This window comes from Triturus cristatus, chromosome 7 (assembly GCF_964204655.1).
Source record: "Triturus cristatus chromosome 7, aTriCri1.1, whole genome shotgun sequence".
In the NCBI taxonomy this organism is placed as follows: domain Eukaryota; kingdom Metazoa; phylum Chordata; class Amphibia; order Caudata; family Salamandridae; genus Triturus; species Triturus cristatus.
Genome location: NC_140590.1, coordinates 631,168,244 through 631,184,721, shown reverse-complemented (window position 1 = coordinate 631,184,721; position 16,478 = coordinate 631,168,244). Strand labels below are relative to the sequence as shown.

The following is a 16,478-nucleotide window of genomic DNA, read 5'->3' as shown; positions in this document are numbered from 1 at the left end:
ACAGCCCTCTTAGGGTCCAACCGATGCAGTCTGTTCCTCCTTGGAAGGGTGAGAGGGAGGATAAAAGGTAGGTAAAGTGATGGATTGTCCCATATGAAAAGGGGTAACCACCTTGGGAAGGAAAGCAGCCCTGGTCCTTATAACCAACTTATCCGCATAAATGGTCAGGAAAGGAGGTTTCGAACTAAGAGCTTGAAGCTCACTTACCCTCCTAGCCGAGGTAATGGCAATCAAGAAAACCGTTTTAAAAGAAAGAAGCCTCAACGGGCAAGTGTGAAGAGGCTCAAACGGAGAAACTATTAAAAAAAGTGAGTACGAGATTCAAATCCCACTGAGGCATAACGAAAGGTGTGGGAGGAAACTTATTTGTAAGGCCCTTAATGAACCTCATGACAATGGGGGACTTAAATAAAGACGGCTGGTCCGGCAAACATAAAAAGGCAGACAAAGCCGACAAATAGCCCTTAACAGTGTCTACAGCACAACCTTGCTGTGCTAAAGATAGAGAAAACTCCAAAATATTAGACAATCGGGCCTTCAAAGGGTCAATGTCTCTCTCTCTCTCCGCACCACTTAACAAACCTAGACCATCTGGAAGAGTAAACAGACTTAGTGGAGTGTCGCCTGGATGATAGATTAACGTCCACTATCTCTGGCGGGAGAGAGAAAGAACTCAGGTTGCCCCGTTTAATCTCCAGGCATGAAGGTGCAGGCTCTGGAGGTGGGGGTGTAGAACCTGCCCCTGCGACTGCGAGAGGAGGTCTGCCCTGAGAGGGAGACGGAGCGGAGGGTGCGATGAGAGGTGAAGAAGATCTGTGTACCACACCCTTCTTGGGCAATCCGGGGCGATCAATATAACTTGGGCCCGGTCTTGGCGAATCTTCCTCAGAACCCGAGGAATCAAGGGTATGGGAGGAAACGCGAAAGTTGTGAGCTCCAATCAATCTGAAATGCATCCCCCAAAGCTCCGTGCAACGGATACTGGAGACTGCAGAATAACGGGCAGTGCGCGTTCTCATGAGTGGCAAACAGGTCCAACCAAGGGGATCCCCACATCTGAAAGATGAGATGAACCACTTCCGGATGAAGCCGCCACTCATGATCGGCCGAGTAACGCCGACAGACTGTCCGCACGAACATTCAGCACACCGGCCAAATGATTTGCAAACACACAAATCCGTTGGCCGTGAGTCCAGGACCAGAGCCGCAGAGCCTCTCGACAGAGGCGATACGACCCTACACCTCCCTGTTTGTTGATGTACCCCATCGCGGTAGTGTTGTCCGTCAGGACCTGAACCGACTGACCGCGACGGGAAGGGTGAAAAGCATTCAGTGCCAAACGTATCGCCCGCAATTCCAGAAGGTTGATGTGAAGTAACCTTTCCTCTAGAGACCAAAGGCCTTTGACCTACAGATCACCCCACCCTAGAGTGGAGGCATCCGTGATCACTGTGGCCACCGGCGGAAGAGGCTGAAAGGGCTTTCCTTGAGACAGGTTGCCCTGCACACTCCACCAAGACAGCTCCGCTGCAGCTTCCTCTGGAGATTCTGATGTTCTCCCCGAGATCTCCGATGTGCTGATACCACTGCCTGCGGAGGCACCACTGGAGTGCCCTCAAGTGCCAGCGTGCATGGTTGACCAACAGAATGCAGGAAGCGAACAGACCGAGCAGGCGAAGAACCTTCAGGACTGGAACAACCACTCCATCGTGAAACAAAGGAATCATTTCCTGTATGTCGAGAATCCTTTGCGGAGGTGGGTATGCCCGGCACACAGAAGTGTCCAGTATTGCCCCTATGAACAGGCTGCGCTGAGAAGGCACCAGGTGAGATTTGGGTACATATATAGAAAAATCCAAATTGAACAACAGATGAGTTGGCACTTGTAAGTGGCGCGAAACCAACTCTGGAGACTCTGCTTTCAACAGCCAGTCATCCAGATAGGGGAAAACAGGAACCCCTGACCTGAGATGAGCCGCTACCCCTGCCATCACCTTTGTAAAGACTCGAGGCGCGGAAGAACTGCAAACTGGTAATGTTGCGATCCCACTGTGAACCGGACAAACTTCTGATGCGACTTCGGGATGGGAAGATGAAAATACGCATCCTGCAGATCGATGGACACCATCCAGTCTTCCTGTTGCAGCGCAAGAACCTGAGCCAAGGTCAACATTTTGAACTTTTCCTGTCTGAGGTAAAGGTTCAAAATCCTGAGGTCCAAGATTGGTCTCAAGTGACCATCTTTTTTGGGGATCAGGAAATATCGGGAGTAACAACCCTGACCCCTTTCCTGCTCCGGAACCACCTCTATCGCACCTTTTTGGAGTAAAGCGAGAACCTCCTACTGCAAAAGCAACAAGTGGTCTTCTGAACAACCACCCGGGCGAGGAGGGTAAGGAGGAGGAAACTACAAAAATGGGAGGGCGTACCCATGCTCTACAAGATTCAAGACCCAACAATCTGATTTGATCAGTCTCCAATCTTGTAGAAAGTGGGACACCCGACCTCCAACTGGACCAACATGTTCTAAGATGGGGAATCTAGAACTGCTTTCCTGATGTACCAACGGTGGCAGGAGGGGAGGTAGAGGAAGAGAAAGAGGCTTGCTGACGATTTGCCTCTCTTATTCTTCCCTCTGTATGATTTGTACAAGAGATTTTGCTGTTGATGGCTCTGCTGAAATTATTGGCGGCCACGAAAGGAAGCAGGTCTTCCAAAGCCCCGATATCTCTTATATCCATAACCTCTAGACTGAACCTGTAGGCCTAAAGATCTTGCGGTGGCTCTCCTATCTTTGAAACGTTCCAAGGCTGAATCCATCTTAGAACCAAAGAGCCTTGACCCATCAAAGGGCAAATCCAACAAGGTCGCCTGTGCATCAGCCGAAAACCCTGAAGACTTGAGCCATGCCTGTCTCCTTGTAGCCACAGAAGACCCCATAACACGATCCACAGAGTCAGCAGTGTCCATGCCTGAATGAATCACTTGACATACTGCGGCCTGTGAATCCGAAAGGACTTCCAAGAAGTTGGCACGATCCTCCTCAGGCAACTTAGGAGCAAGTTGAACAACAGAGTCCATCAATGCATGTATATAACGTCCAAGAAGGCAAGTCACATTAGTTGACTTTAGAGCCATACTTGCAGATGAAAATACTTTCTTCGCAGCTTGCTCTGTCTTTTTTGAGTCTCTGTCACCCAAAATGGTAGGAAAAGCACCAGAAGACTGTTTTGAGCAAGAGGCTTGGAGAACTAGACTCTCTGGTGTCGGATGTGAAGACAAAAAAAGCCAGATCACCAGGGGCAGGCTTGTATCCTCTCGAAATAGAACGAGATACCGCCGGAGCAGACAAAGGCTTCTGCCACACCTCCAGAATTGGATCTGTTAAAGCCTCTGTGAATGGAAGTAGGGGCTCAGAGGTAGATGAAGTATTCAAAACTTCCGTCAGTATGTTAGACTTAACCTCAGCAGAGGGAAGTGTAAGGCCCAATAAATCAGCTGCTTTCTTAATTACAACATAAGGTCCTGTCCAACACAACCACTTGCAGATGGTAAATCATACTCAGGAGAAGTGTCTAGGCCACTAGCTTCCTGAAGGCCCTCAAACTCATCCACAGAGTCCACAATTTCTCCTTCCTCCTGTTCTTGCAAATACTCCTCCTCCTCCTCAAGCTATCTCTGAGCTTCTCTCCTGGAGCGTTGCTTAGGCAACAGCATCGGCGGAGCAACTCGCGGCGCCGGAGAAGACATCAGCGGCGTTGATGGAGGAGCTTCGACATCGAACCTCGACGTCGACCGAATCCGAGGTGGAGCAGACTCAGCAGCTGAAGGAGTCCGGGGAGCCGGGGTAGACTATCTCGGCGCCGGGAAATGCCAAGCCGGAGTCAATGGCATAAATGGCATGAAAGGTGCCTGGGGATAGAACTGAGGCACACCCAGGTTGAAAGCCAGAGGACCCACGGGGCCTGAAGGCACACCGGATGGAGTTGAGGCTCTTGCAAATAAACCAAAAATCGCAATGAGAAAATGCGAAGAGTCAGTCCCAGGAGCAGGAAAAGGAGGATATGAATCCGTACCTTCCTGTAGGGGACTCACCTGAGGTCGCACTGGAGCCTGCGGAGCCGGAGCCGGTGCCCGCACAGGTGAAGCAACACGGACCCTCCCGGCGCCGGTGACATCACTGGAGCTGGTGATTCTTCATGAAGCGAAGATGCCTCAGAAACCTGCGACGCCGCAGCCGGAGATGGTACTGGCATCGCCCGAGTAGAAGGAGTAGGAGAGAGAAAGTACCTTCTCAGAGGTCGCTCAGCTGGAGTCGGCGACCTCGATCTCGACCTCGAGACTCTGTCCTTCGAAGAACGATGTCGAGAGGTATGTCTCTTGGATTTCTTGTGTCTCTTTGACCCCGAAGTGTGAGAAGATGAAGATTTTGCCCTCTTTGTTCCTCTCTTCTCCTTCTTGGATTTCGCCATAAACAATTTGGCTTCACGTTCTTTGATAGCCTTAGGATTCATTTTCCTGCAGCTTCTGCATTCCTCGACGTCGTGGTCCGAGGATAAACAGCACAGGCAGTCATCATGTGGATCCGTTATAGACATGTGTCCGCCACACTCCCTGCAGGGTTTGCATCCTGTTTTCCTAGAAGTAGCCATTCTGACAAACTACGAGATGGAATATGCTACTTACCAGTATGCATCTGTTCTTGGCATGTAGAGCTGCAGAGTCACACACTGAGGATAAGATCGCCATCTGGTGTTGGGCTCGGATGATTGCAGGTTGTTGTTGTCTTCGGAAGAAGCCTTTGGTCACGAGGTTGGTGACTCCTCCCCTGGACAACAGTGCGCATGGGCATCCACTCCATCGTCAGATTGTTTTTTCGCCATGATGGGAAAAGATGGAGTGTATAGAAATGAAAGAAAGGGTGTCCATGTGTAATGTCTAAGTAAGACGGATGCTGGAACAGATACAGGTCCCGGGGAGGCGGGCGGGCGTGTGTGACTCTGCAGCTCTACATGCCAAGAACAGATGCATACTGGTAAGTAGCATATTCCGTTCGAGGCATATGAGCTGCAGATCACACACTGAGGATAGATTATACAGCAGTGCTTCCCCTTAGCGGTGGTCGCCTGTATCTGTTGCAGCAGCTTGAAATAAAGTTTTTAGGACAGCCTGGCCCACTGAGGCCTGTTGTTTGGCCTGCACGTCAACACAGTAGTGTTTAGTGAAGGTATGTGTGGTAGACCACGTGGCTGCCTTGCAAATGTCTTCTAAGGGAATGTTACCTAAGAAGGCCATGGAAGCCCCTATTTTACGCGTGGAGTGCGCCCTAGGGGGAACTGTAAGTGTACGTTTAGCCTTTTGGTAGCATATTTGGATGCATTTAACTATCCACCGGGCTATGCCGGATTTAGAGATCGGATTGCCTTTATGTGGTGGTGCGAAAGCAACAAAGAGTTGTTTAGTCTTTCGAAAAGGTTTTGTCCTGTCGATGTAATAAAGCAAGGCTCTTTTGACATCTAAGGTATGTAGGGCCCTTTCCGCTACGGAGTCTGGGTTTGGGAAAAAGACTGGTAGCTCTACTGATTGGTTAAGGTGGAAAGGGGAAATCACTTTTGGAAGAAATTTAGGGTTTGTCCTAAGAACCACTTTGTTACGGTATAGTTGTAAGAAAGGTTCCTCTAGTGTAAGGGCTTGTATTTCACTTACTCTGCGTAGGGAAGTGATTGCGATAAGGAAAGCTACCTTCCATGTTAGGAATTGTAATTCACATTTGTGCATAGGTTCAAATGGGGGACCCATAAGTCTTGTTAGAACCACATTGAGATTCCACACTGGGGCAGGTGGCAATCTTGGGGGAAGAATTCTTTTGAGACCTTCCATAAACGCTTTGATGGCTGGTACCTTAAAAAGGGACAGGTGTTGCCTATTTTGCAAGTAGGCTGCCAAGGCTGCTAGGTGTAAACGTATAGAGGAATACGCTAGATTGCATCTTTGCAAGTGTAGTAGATAGCAAATGATGTTTTGGATGGAAGCATCCAATGGATGTATGTCATTATTAGCGCAGTAGATGGCAAATCGTTTCCATTTTGCGGCATAACATGCTCTAGTAGTAGGTCGTCTAGCTTCCTTTATGATATTCATACAGTCTGGAGGGAGATTGAGGTATCCGAACTCTAAGACCTCAGGAGCCAGATCGCTAGGTTCAGTGTTTGAGGATCTGGGTGTCTGATTTCTCCATGGTTCTGGGTTAATAGATCCGGGGAGAGGCGTAGCCTTTGATGTGGAACTAAAGATAGTTCCAGAAGTGTGGTGAACCACGGTTGACGTGCCCAAGTGGGAGCTACTAGTATTAGCGTTAGCGATTGTTGTTTCAGTTTGCGTACCACAAATGGAACTAGTGGGAGAGGCGGAAAGGCGTACGCAAATCTGCCTGACCAGTTCATCCATAGGGCATTGCCCTTCGACTGTGGGTGTGGAAACCTGGCGGCGAAGGTTGGGCATTTTGTGTTTTCGGGAGTGGCGAACAGGTCTATGTCTGGTTGTCCCCATTTTTGGAAGAAGGGGAGTAGAACCTTGGGGTGTAATTCCCATTCGTGGATCTGCTGCGTGTGGCGACTTAGGAGGTCGGCCACTTGATTGTGGATCCCTGGGAGATGTTCTGCTAACAGGTAGATGTTTTGTGGAATTGCCCATCTCCAGATTTGCTGTGCCAGTTGGGACAGTTGGAGAGAATGTGTCCCTCCCTGTTTCTGTATATAATACATTGTCATGTCTGTGCGTATGAGGACAGTTTTGTTCTTTAGGTGTACCTGAAAGGATTTTAGTGCTAGGAACACTGCTAAGAGTTCCAGGTGGTTGATGTGGAGCAGTTTCTGTTGACTGGTCCATCTGCCCTGAGTGGTATGGTGAAGGAGGTGGGCTCCCCACCCTGTGAGATGCGTCGGTAGTTAGCACAACTTGTGGAAGAGGCTCTAAGAACGGCCGCCCTTTGGACAGGTTGATGGTGTTCCACCATTTCAGTGAGCGAAGTGAGCGACTGTCCACCAATACCAGATCGGTAAGTTGTCCGGGAGCTTGGTTCCACTGCTGTGCTAGACATTCCTGTAAGGGGCGCATTTGAAGTCGTGCATGTGGGACTATGGAGATGCACAACGCCATCATGCCTAGGAGCTGCATGAACACTTGCTGGAAGAGATGGATGAGTTTGAAATTGAGAGATGAGATTTTGTATACTGGCTATCCTGGCAGTGCTGGGATAAGCAATGGCTTTGGATGTATCTATGGTTGCTCCTAGATACTGATGTAAGTGGGAAGGTTGTAGATGGGATTTGGGGTAGTTGATACTGAATCCCAAATTGTGGAGAGTTTGAATTGTGCGATGAGTGTGGAGAACGCATTTTTGGCGAGTATTGGCTTTTATGAGCCAATCGTCCAGATAGGGGAAGACATGGATCTGTTGTCTTCTGAGGTGCGCCACCACGACTGCTAAGCACTTGGTGAACACTCTGAGTGCCGTTGTTACTCCGAATGGGAGAACTGTAAATTGATAGTGTTGCCCATCTACCACAAATCGTAGATATTTTCTGTGAGCGGGATGCATAGGGATGTGAAAGTACGCGTCCTTGAGGTCCAATGTGGCAAGGAAGTCTCCCTGTTGTAACAGTGGGAGGACTTGTTGGAGGGTGGTCATATGAAAATGATCTGAATGTATTTACTGGTTTAGCAATCTGAGATCCAGTATGGGCCGTAATGTTTTGTCCTTTTTGGGAATGAGGAAGTATAGAGAATACACCCCTGTTCCCTGATGTTGAAGAGGGACTGGTTCTATCGCATGTTTTTGTAACAGGGATTGAACTTCTTGTTTGAGGAGAGAGAGATGATGTGAGGACATTGGACGTTGTTTGGGTGGTATGTTTGGGGGGGGATTGTATGAGTTCTAGGCAGTAGCCAGACTGGATAATTTGTCTTACCCATCTGTCTGTGGTGATGGAAGTCCAGACAGGTAGGAATTGTTGGAGTCGCCCCCCGACCGGAGTGGAATGGTCTGGGGGGAGTGGTGGCAAGTCACTGTTTGGTGGCTGGAGAGGTGCGGGTGTTGTTGTTGTTGCCCCACCCTCGACCTTTGTTATTGTTTCCCCTATAACCTCCTCGGAAATATCCTCTGTTAGGGGATGTTTGTCCAGAATTTTTAAAGGTGGACGTGGTCTCAGTTGCCGTGTTTTTGGAGCCTCCTCTATAAAAGGAGCGACGAAAGGAACCCCGGTTTTGAGGAGACTGCAGTGCTCCCATAGACTTGGCAGTCTCATTATCCTTCTTCATTTTTTCTAATGCAGTGTCCACTGCAGGGCCAAATAACTGCTCTTGGTTGAAAGGTTGAGCTAGAATTGCGGTTTGAACCTCCGGTTTAAAACCAGAAATACGGAGCCAGGCATGTCGTCTGAGTAAGACGCTAGTATTGACCGCCCGAGAAGCAGTGTCTGCCGCATCTAAGGCGCATTTAATGGAGGCATTAGATATTAACTTGCCTTCTTGAATGAGGTCAGCGGCCTGGGATTTAAAAGGATCAGGCAGATGTTGCAGAAGGTCCTCAAGTTGGTCATAATGCGCCTTATCATACCGGGCTAACAGGGCTTGGGTATTGGCAATACGCCAGTGGTTCGCCGCCTGTGCGGCGACTCGTTTGCCTGAGGCCTCTAAAAGCTTATACTCCTTGTCCGGGGGAGGCGTTTCTCCAGTTGTCTGTGAGTTAACGCGCTTCCTGGCATTTGATACGACCAAGGAGTCTAAAGGGAGCTGGGCTTTAATGTATGCAGGGTCCTGCGGGGCTGGTCGGTACTTTTTTTCGATGCGTGGGTTGAGAACCCTAGCTCGAACAGGGTCTTTAAAGACCTCAGTGGCATGCTTTATAACCCCTTTAATCATGGGCAGTATGTGAACAGTTTTTTGTGACTGCTTAAAAGTATCGAGGAGAAAGTCCTCTTCAAGGGGGTCTGTGTGCATTGTGACGCCATGGAATGTTGCTGCCCTATTTATTAGTTGGCCAAACCCCAAATGGTCATCAGGAGGGGAGGGCTTGGAGGGGTAGGTAGTGGGGTCAGGCATGTCAGGCATTGGATAAGACCAGTCATCTACTGGTGCTGTGTCTGGAAATGTAAAAAGGGTCGTTTGGATCAACAGGATCATTAAATAAATCAGGGTCCGCCCCTCCCCCCAAGTCATCATTATCGTCCTGTGGAGGAGGTGAATGATAGGGAGATGGTAAAGGTAAAGGAGAAGGAGGAGGAGGAGGAGGAGGAGGGGGGGACGGGTTAGGAGGTAATACAGGAGAGGAAGGACGAAGTGGTGAAGTAGCACAGTCCTTTTTCCGTATGGGAGCTGGAGGAGGCGTGATGTTCAGCTTCCGTTTCTTGTATGGGACGGCAGTCACATGTCCAGTGTCGGGATTGATGTAGATCCGCTTTTGAGTAGGATCTGGGCGAAAAAGTTCATCCGGCTCCGAAGGTGGTGGCGGCGATGGCCGTTTCGGGTCTTTATGAACTTTTTTCGGTGTGAACGTAGTTTTCGGTTCCGATGGAGTTTTCGGAGCCGATGGAGTTTTCGGTGCCGATGTATGTTTCGGCGCCGATGGCTTCGGTGCCGAGGGACTTTTAGGCATCGATGTTGAAGAACGTTTCGGCGCCGGTGGAGACTTCGGTGCCGAGGAACGTTTCGGTGCCGAAGGAGATTTCGGTCTTGAAGCCTGTTTCGGTGCCGACAGTGGTTTTTTCGGTGCCGAGGGTGTTAAAGGCACAATCACATGAGGTTTGCTCGAGCCCGAGCCACCTACAGGCTTAGATGTCTTCGGAGCCGGGCCCGAGGGCGGGGCTTCTGAAGAGGATTTACGGTCGCGACTGGGCCCAGCTGGCGGAGTCTTGACCAATGTCTTTTGGATGGGGCAGGGGGGGTGGTACTCACACGCTGCCCTGGAGTGATGAGGTCATCGGAATCGTCGGCCTCGGACACGATCTCGAGATCTTCGGTGTCATCTTCAGGAACATCCTGAGCAAAGATGTCCTCCGGTTCTGGAGCTGGTTTGGCCATAATATGGCGTCGAGCTCTTCGGTCCCGGAGGGTCTTCTTGGAACGGAAAGCGGCACAAGCTGGACAGGTCGATTCGTTGTGTTCCGGCGACAGGCAGAGGTTACAAACCTCGCGGTGGTCACTGTGGGGGAACTTCGCTCCACACTGGGGGCATTTTTTAAAGGGTGTCCTGTCCATCAGCCGCTTCCGGAACCGGTCCGAGTTGATTTTGACGTCGATGGAATGAAGATTGAAGAGTTAAATCGATTGCTGGAAGTTTTCTGCTGGAGCGGAAAAAGTTCATCCGAACCCAATGGCGGAAAAAAACAATCTGACGATGGAGTGGATGCCCATGCGCACTGTTGTCCAGGGGAGGAGTCACCAACCTCGTGACCAAAGGCTTCTTCCGAAGACAACAACAACCTGCAATCATCCGAGCCCAACACCAGATGGCGATCTTATCCTCAGTGTGTGATCTGCAGGTCATATGCCTCGAACATAGTTTTCCACGATGAAAATGGAGAGCCCTGGAAAAAACCGTTGAGCGTCGACGGCGCGGAAAAAAGGGAACCGACGTCCGCACACTGACGAGGTCCTTTTGTGGCTCCGATTACGTCATACAGTGCCGCGAGCGGAGCCGATCCATTGTGATGTCCTCGTCGACGTGGGAGAGCTAGGAAAGAATTTTCCCATGGAATGCTGGCGCATGGGGCATTCGAAAGGTGAGGAATCCACAGGCAGAAGTATCCATCAGAAGAGATGGGACACAATATCAAAGGCAGCGCTTAGATCTAATAAAATAAGTTCCTCCCCCACCCAGGGCCCTCTTTACTTAAAAGCTGGGTGCCCTGGTGTCCACCCAGGGAACCCACCATATACTTCTTTTGGAGCTGCGAGAAAAACCCCAAGGCCCCAACTGGCTCTCTAGATGGAGTGGGAGCTGGCATTGCTCCGCTACAAATGCTGCTCCCTCCTGGAGGGAGAATATTTTGATCCGTTTCCCTGTTTTGAAAATGCTCCCATCAAGCAGGAGCAAACAAAGTTTTCGCTGCCTGCGTTGGTGCAGGCAGGGAACCGCTATGTCTCGGGTTGGGGTCCCCAGGACATAGCTGGTGAGCTGGCACCGGGAGATGGGGTGCCTGGGGCCATTATTGGCTCAGGGTGGGGTGCAGTGTGCCCCCCTTCCCGCACTTAAAAAAGTTTAGTACCCGAGAGGGCTATAGCGGCTCGGGGAGAGGCGCCGCGTAGGCCCCTCCCCTTAAAAAAGTACATCAGGCCCCAGCGGAAGGGGTCTGGGGGGTGGGGGGGGCTGAAAGAGGCCCAGGGAGGGGGGCTGTGTGCCTCATCCCTCAATAATAGGACCCTCGTCTCCTCCATCTGAAACCCCCCACTCCCCCCCCCTTCCTCGGGCCCAGGGTGTTTGTTTACATTCTGCCATGAATTAATAGATCCTCCACGATTATCCAGAAATATATATATATTTCTTCTAATTTGGCCCCAGGCGGGGTGCCTTGGTTACCACACTACCAGGCTGAGGGGTAAGGGTATCCCTACCCTGCTCCCTTTTCTTTTCTTTTTTTACTCTTTAAGATGGCTGCCACCACTTCCTGGTTGAGGTGGTGGCAGCCAATCAGATCTCTTCCGATTACTAGTATTAATACAGCGAGCGGCTGTATCCATGGTATCCAGAGCACAGACGATGTTAGTGTTAGAGATTATCTTCCCCTTTACCACCAATTGTTGCCCCTTCTTGAGGTACTGCTCTGGGAGATGTTCTACCAAAAGACACACAATTGATGGAGAGAATGCAGAACCAATCAAAACATTCACCCCCAGTCAAGAGATCTGGGTTAAATCAATCATTCTTTTGCTCGCCATACCACCCCAGTTTAGACCAGGCCATATGCAAATCAGTCTTGGCCCTGTGCCTCGTGGGAACAGTCCAGCCCGAACTGCCAAGCCAGGTCCTCCCTGGACCGGAAACGAGCATCCTAGGACCGGTTCCGGGGTTTCACCCCATATTCAGCCAGGATAGCTTCAATCCAGTGGCACAGTGAGCCCGGGACCCACTTCTGGGCATACCCGGCGCACTTAGGGCGAGAGAAAGCAAAAGACACACAATTGATGGACGGAATGCAGAACTAATCAAAACATTCAAACCCAATCAAGAGATCGGGGTTAAATCAGTCATTCTTTTGCTCACCATGCCACCCCAGTTTAGACCTGGCCATATGCAAATCAGTCTTAGCCCTGTGCCTCTAGGGAACTGTTCATCCCGAACTGCCAAGCCAGGTCCTCCCTGGACCGGAAACAAGCATCCTAGGCCCGGTTTTGGGTGGGATGGGTATGCCCAGATGTGGGTCCGTGCTCTCCATGCCACTGGAGTCAAGCTACCCTGGCTGATGAGGGCTGAAAACCCGAAACCGGTCCTAGGATGCTTGTTTCCAGTCCAGGGAGGACCTGGCCTGGCATTTCGGGCTGGACTGTTCCCATTGGGCGCAAGGTCAAGACTGATTTGCAGGGCCCAAACTGGAATGGCGAGCAAAAAAATGATGGATTTATGCCCAGATCTCTGTACTGGGGTGAATGTAGGACATTGTTCTGCATTCTGTCCATCAATTGTTCTTTTTGCAGATACTCTACCAAATCAGTCATTTGATCCCAGTGTGCGCAGTCGTACCGGGAAAGCAAGTCTACTGAATGAACAATTTACCAATGGAAAGCGGCCAGACTGGACTGCAACTCTGCTTTACATGTGCCCTGAGTGTTGGCATGCTTTCGGGCTGTATGAATAACAAAGGAGTCAGGTGGTAGTTGGCCCTAGGATGGTCACTAGGGGAGGCTTTATACTTCCAATCTACCCTAGGCATGATAACTCTACCTAGACAGGATATTAGAAAACCTAGGTGGCAGGCTTGAGAACACCATTAAGAATCAGGAGATATTGATGGGAGTGCTGAGTGGAGGAAGGGGTTTCCACAAGGAAATCCTCCTCCTCTTGCTGCACATGAAATTGTACATTGTGGTAAGTGGCAGCTCTGTGCAACATGTCATGGTACGAAGTGACCTCGGCAAGCTTAGAATGGTACAGATCTGGGTCTATGTAGGGTGGAAGGGGGAGTTCAGCCTCATTGTAATCCCATGGGACCCAGTGGGTCATGAGGGGGTTTCACATGGGTCATAAGGCAGCCTAGGACTGTTCCCACAGCCAAATGTGAAGAACCTCTAAGATAATGCTGTGGTGACTCCAGAGGCAAGGCAGGAGAGACAGGTGGTGGAGGAGGAGGCAGAGAAGGAGGGGGATGAGCAGGAGACAGGGGAGAGGTTGCCCTGGCATGTCTCTAGGCCTTTTTGGGGTCTGCAAATTCAGGTGTTCTGATGTCCTCCTCAAAAATCAGCTTCCTCCCATGAGGTACAGACTCCTTTGTCTCGTATGAAGGTTTTGCAAGAATTCACCCTGTGCCTGGATGTGTATGAATTTGCTGCTATCAAGCATCCAAGTGCTCCTGCAGCCGCTCGAGATTTGGTTGATCAAATTGCTCAGAAGCAGCAGAGGATGACGCAGTGGAAGACAGCCTTGATGGGGCTGTAGAAGTTTCCTGACTGGAGGGTGCTGAGCTTGATCTTGGCTCCAAATGTTTTGGTGGAGTCTGTCTCAGCTTGGAAGATTTTGGCTCCATCCCTTTCAAGTCTAAGCGTGGCTGAGGATGTGCCTTCGGGTCAAGAGCCGAATTAGCAGACCAGGCTCGAGTCTTAGAGTGGGACTTTGGCACCAAATGTGGCTTGGGCATTAGGTCCATATCCAAATTTGAATGAATGAAAAACGATTTATATCGCGCAAACTAAGCCCGAAGGCATCAAGGCACCTAACAGTATAATCAGAACACAGAGGACAGCTCAGGGATATGCCATAACAAATAGCCAGGTCTTTAATGCTTTCCTAAACAGGGGGGCCGACGGTTGAGCTCTAATTTCCAAGGGGAGAGCATTCCAAAGCTTGGGCGCCAAATAGGAAAAAGACCTTCCTCCCCACCTGGCTCTCCTGAAACGGGGTACCAATAATAGTTTCTTTTCTAAGGACCGAAGGTTTCTAGCGGGGACATAGGGAACTAAAAGTTCCTTGATCCCTCCGGCTCCATGTCCTGAAGTGACCCCATATGTTAAACTAAGGATCTTAAAAGTGACCCTGGCAGAGATAGGGAGCCAATGAAGGCTCTTCCTAACAGCAGTAGCCGGGGAGAGCCTCGGGGCGTCTGTCACAAATCTGGCCGCCGCATTCTGAACAATTTGCAATCGCTGCACCAAACCCTTGTCTAGACCGGAGTAAAGAGCATTGCAATAGTCAAGACGTGAGATCACAAGGGCTATCACAATTTGCTTGCGCGCAGGGGGAGCAAGATAGTGTTTTATTTTTCTTAGGATTTTGATAATGCCCCAACAGATCGACACCGTTCTGTTTATCTGTAGATTCATGGAGAGAGAGAGATCAATCAGGACACCCAGATTGCGAGCTGAGTGGGTAGGAGTAGGACACAATCCCAAAGAGGGGGGCCACCACTCAGCCGACCATGGGTCACTCCCACCACCGAAGACAAGAACCTCCGTTTTTTCCCCATTCAGCTTCAAAGAATTATGAATCATCCATTCAGAAACTGCCTCCATGCAGTTTCTGAAGCTGAGAGCAGAGGAATCATCCTGGTGTGAGAGGGACACCATGATCTGGGTATCGTCTGCATAGGAGACCACCTCCATCCCAAAAGATCTTATTAGCTTGGCAAGGGGGGCCACATAGATATTAAAGAGGGTCGGACTGAGGGCCGAACCCTGTGGGACCCCACATTGGACAAGCCGGGACGGAGATAGGAATTCGCCCAATTTAACCCGCTGTTCTCCTTGGTCCAGAAAAGAGGCCAAAAGACTCAGGGCCGATCCATCCACCCCAATCTCCCTCAGACGAGCTGTCAAATTTGGGTGGCGATCATGGCTGGAAGGCAGTGCTGCCGAGGATGCCTTATAAGGAACCTGGGAGCTAGAGAATTGCGCCTCTGTGTGGCGAGTTATGGGAACATCCATACTCACTGCAATCTTTTGAGGGCTGGCAGAGGCTCTTTGGACTTGGCATCTGCCTCAGAACCAACAGTTAAAGATGAATAGGCCACATTCATTGTGATGACTGGAGTACCCAACTCTGACTTCTACCGTTCTCCAAAGATGTCTGGAGTCTCCTTCACCTCCCATCTATGCGTCATGGAGACGAAGGCGATACAGGTGTCTGTTCTGAAGAGTGTTCTTGTTAGGCAACGCAAGGCAGGCCGATCAGGAGTCCTCACTGTGGTCAAGAGACAAATAGGTTGCAGACTCGTGGAGGTTGGATTTCAAATACTTGACCAAACAACTGGGAAAGAATCAGAATGGATTCCTTTCCATCACAGGAACATTCTCGACCTGAGCAGCTGGGAGTCAAAGGTGTTAGCAGGGGCATAGCTTCGGAGGGGCGTGTTTGGGATGACACCCCCCTCAAAAATTAAATGCTGTAGTGAATAGTTGAGTACAAGGGCTTTTGGTCTGTTATGATTTAGTTTCTGTCTTATTTTACCTGGGACTTTTACATTTTCACACTGACAAAAACACATACGCACATAGTCGCTATTGTCTCCGTTTTGAAGGCCTTAAAAATTTTGTTTTTAAATGCCCCTAACAATCCGTACTCCTCCCTCTTTCCACTGCCCCCAAGATAGCCCAGCGTGACTGTTGGGAAATCTGAAGCTCACACTCCCCCCATCTTATTGACCAAGTTATGCCCCTGGGTGTTAGATCAACACGGAGTCAAAGATACCCGATGGTGAAAGCCGACAAAAACACAGGATTGTTTGTAGGTACTGACAAGAGGAGGTCCGAGTACTCTGGAGAACACCATGAGGCATCAAACCGGAGCTGTGAACGACACGTTTGAAACTGATGGCGGAGAAAAAACAATCTAACATTGGAGTTGTTGCGCATGGCAATACCATCAATAGGAAGAGTCACTAGACCCCGTGACTTGAAAAGACTTCCTTAGAAGAAAAACAAGTTCAACACGTCAGAGCTCAACACCAGATAGCAGACGTATGCACAGCATGTAGATCTACAGCTACACATGCCACGCACATATATGTTTCTTTTGAGCGTATTAGTGATTCTGCTACAGCCTTAAACCTGTCAAAGAAATCCACAAAATAATCAGAGCAATCAAATCCAGTATCCTCAAAAAGTCCAAGACTGTCAGAAGCCTTACTTTTACAGGAAAGAACCCTGCTACGTTTGTGTCTGAGCTAAAGTCAACTAAATATGTAACAATGAATGAAATAAAAAAATATAAACCAGAAGCACAAATTATTATTTAAAAACCTTAGAGCAAAACAGAGAAAGATTCACAAAGT

The 16,478-nt window shown here is 49.7% G+C and overlaps 1 protein-coding gene and 1 long non-coding RNA gene across 3 annotated transcripts in view; one reads left to right on the top strand and one right to left on the bottom strand.

Moving 5' to 3' along the window:
- Positions 1-16,478, bottom strand: part of CEP95 (centrosomal protein 95) — a 717,939-nt gene that overhangs the window by 399,601 nt on the left and 301,860 nt on the right. The gene's annotated exons all lie outside the window — the stretch shown is intronic.
- The window catches only part of LOC146810260 (uncharacterized), a 65,567-nt gene that overhangs the window by 14,172 nt on the left and 34,917 nt on the right, over positions 1-16,478 (top strand). The gene's annotated exons all lie outside the window — the stretch shown is intronic.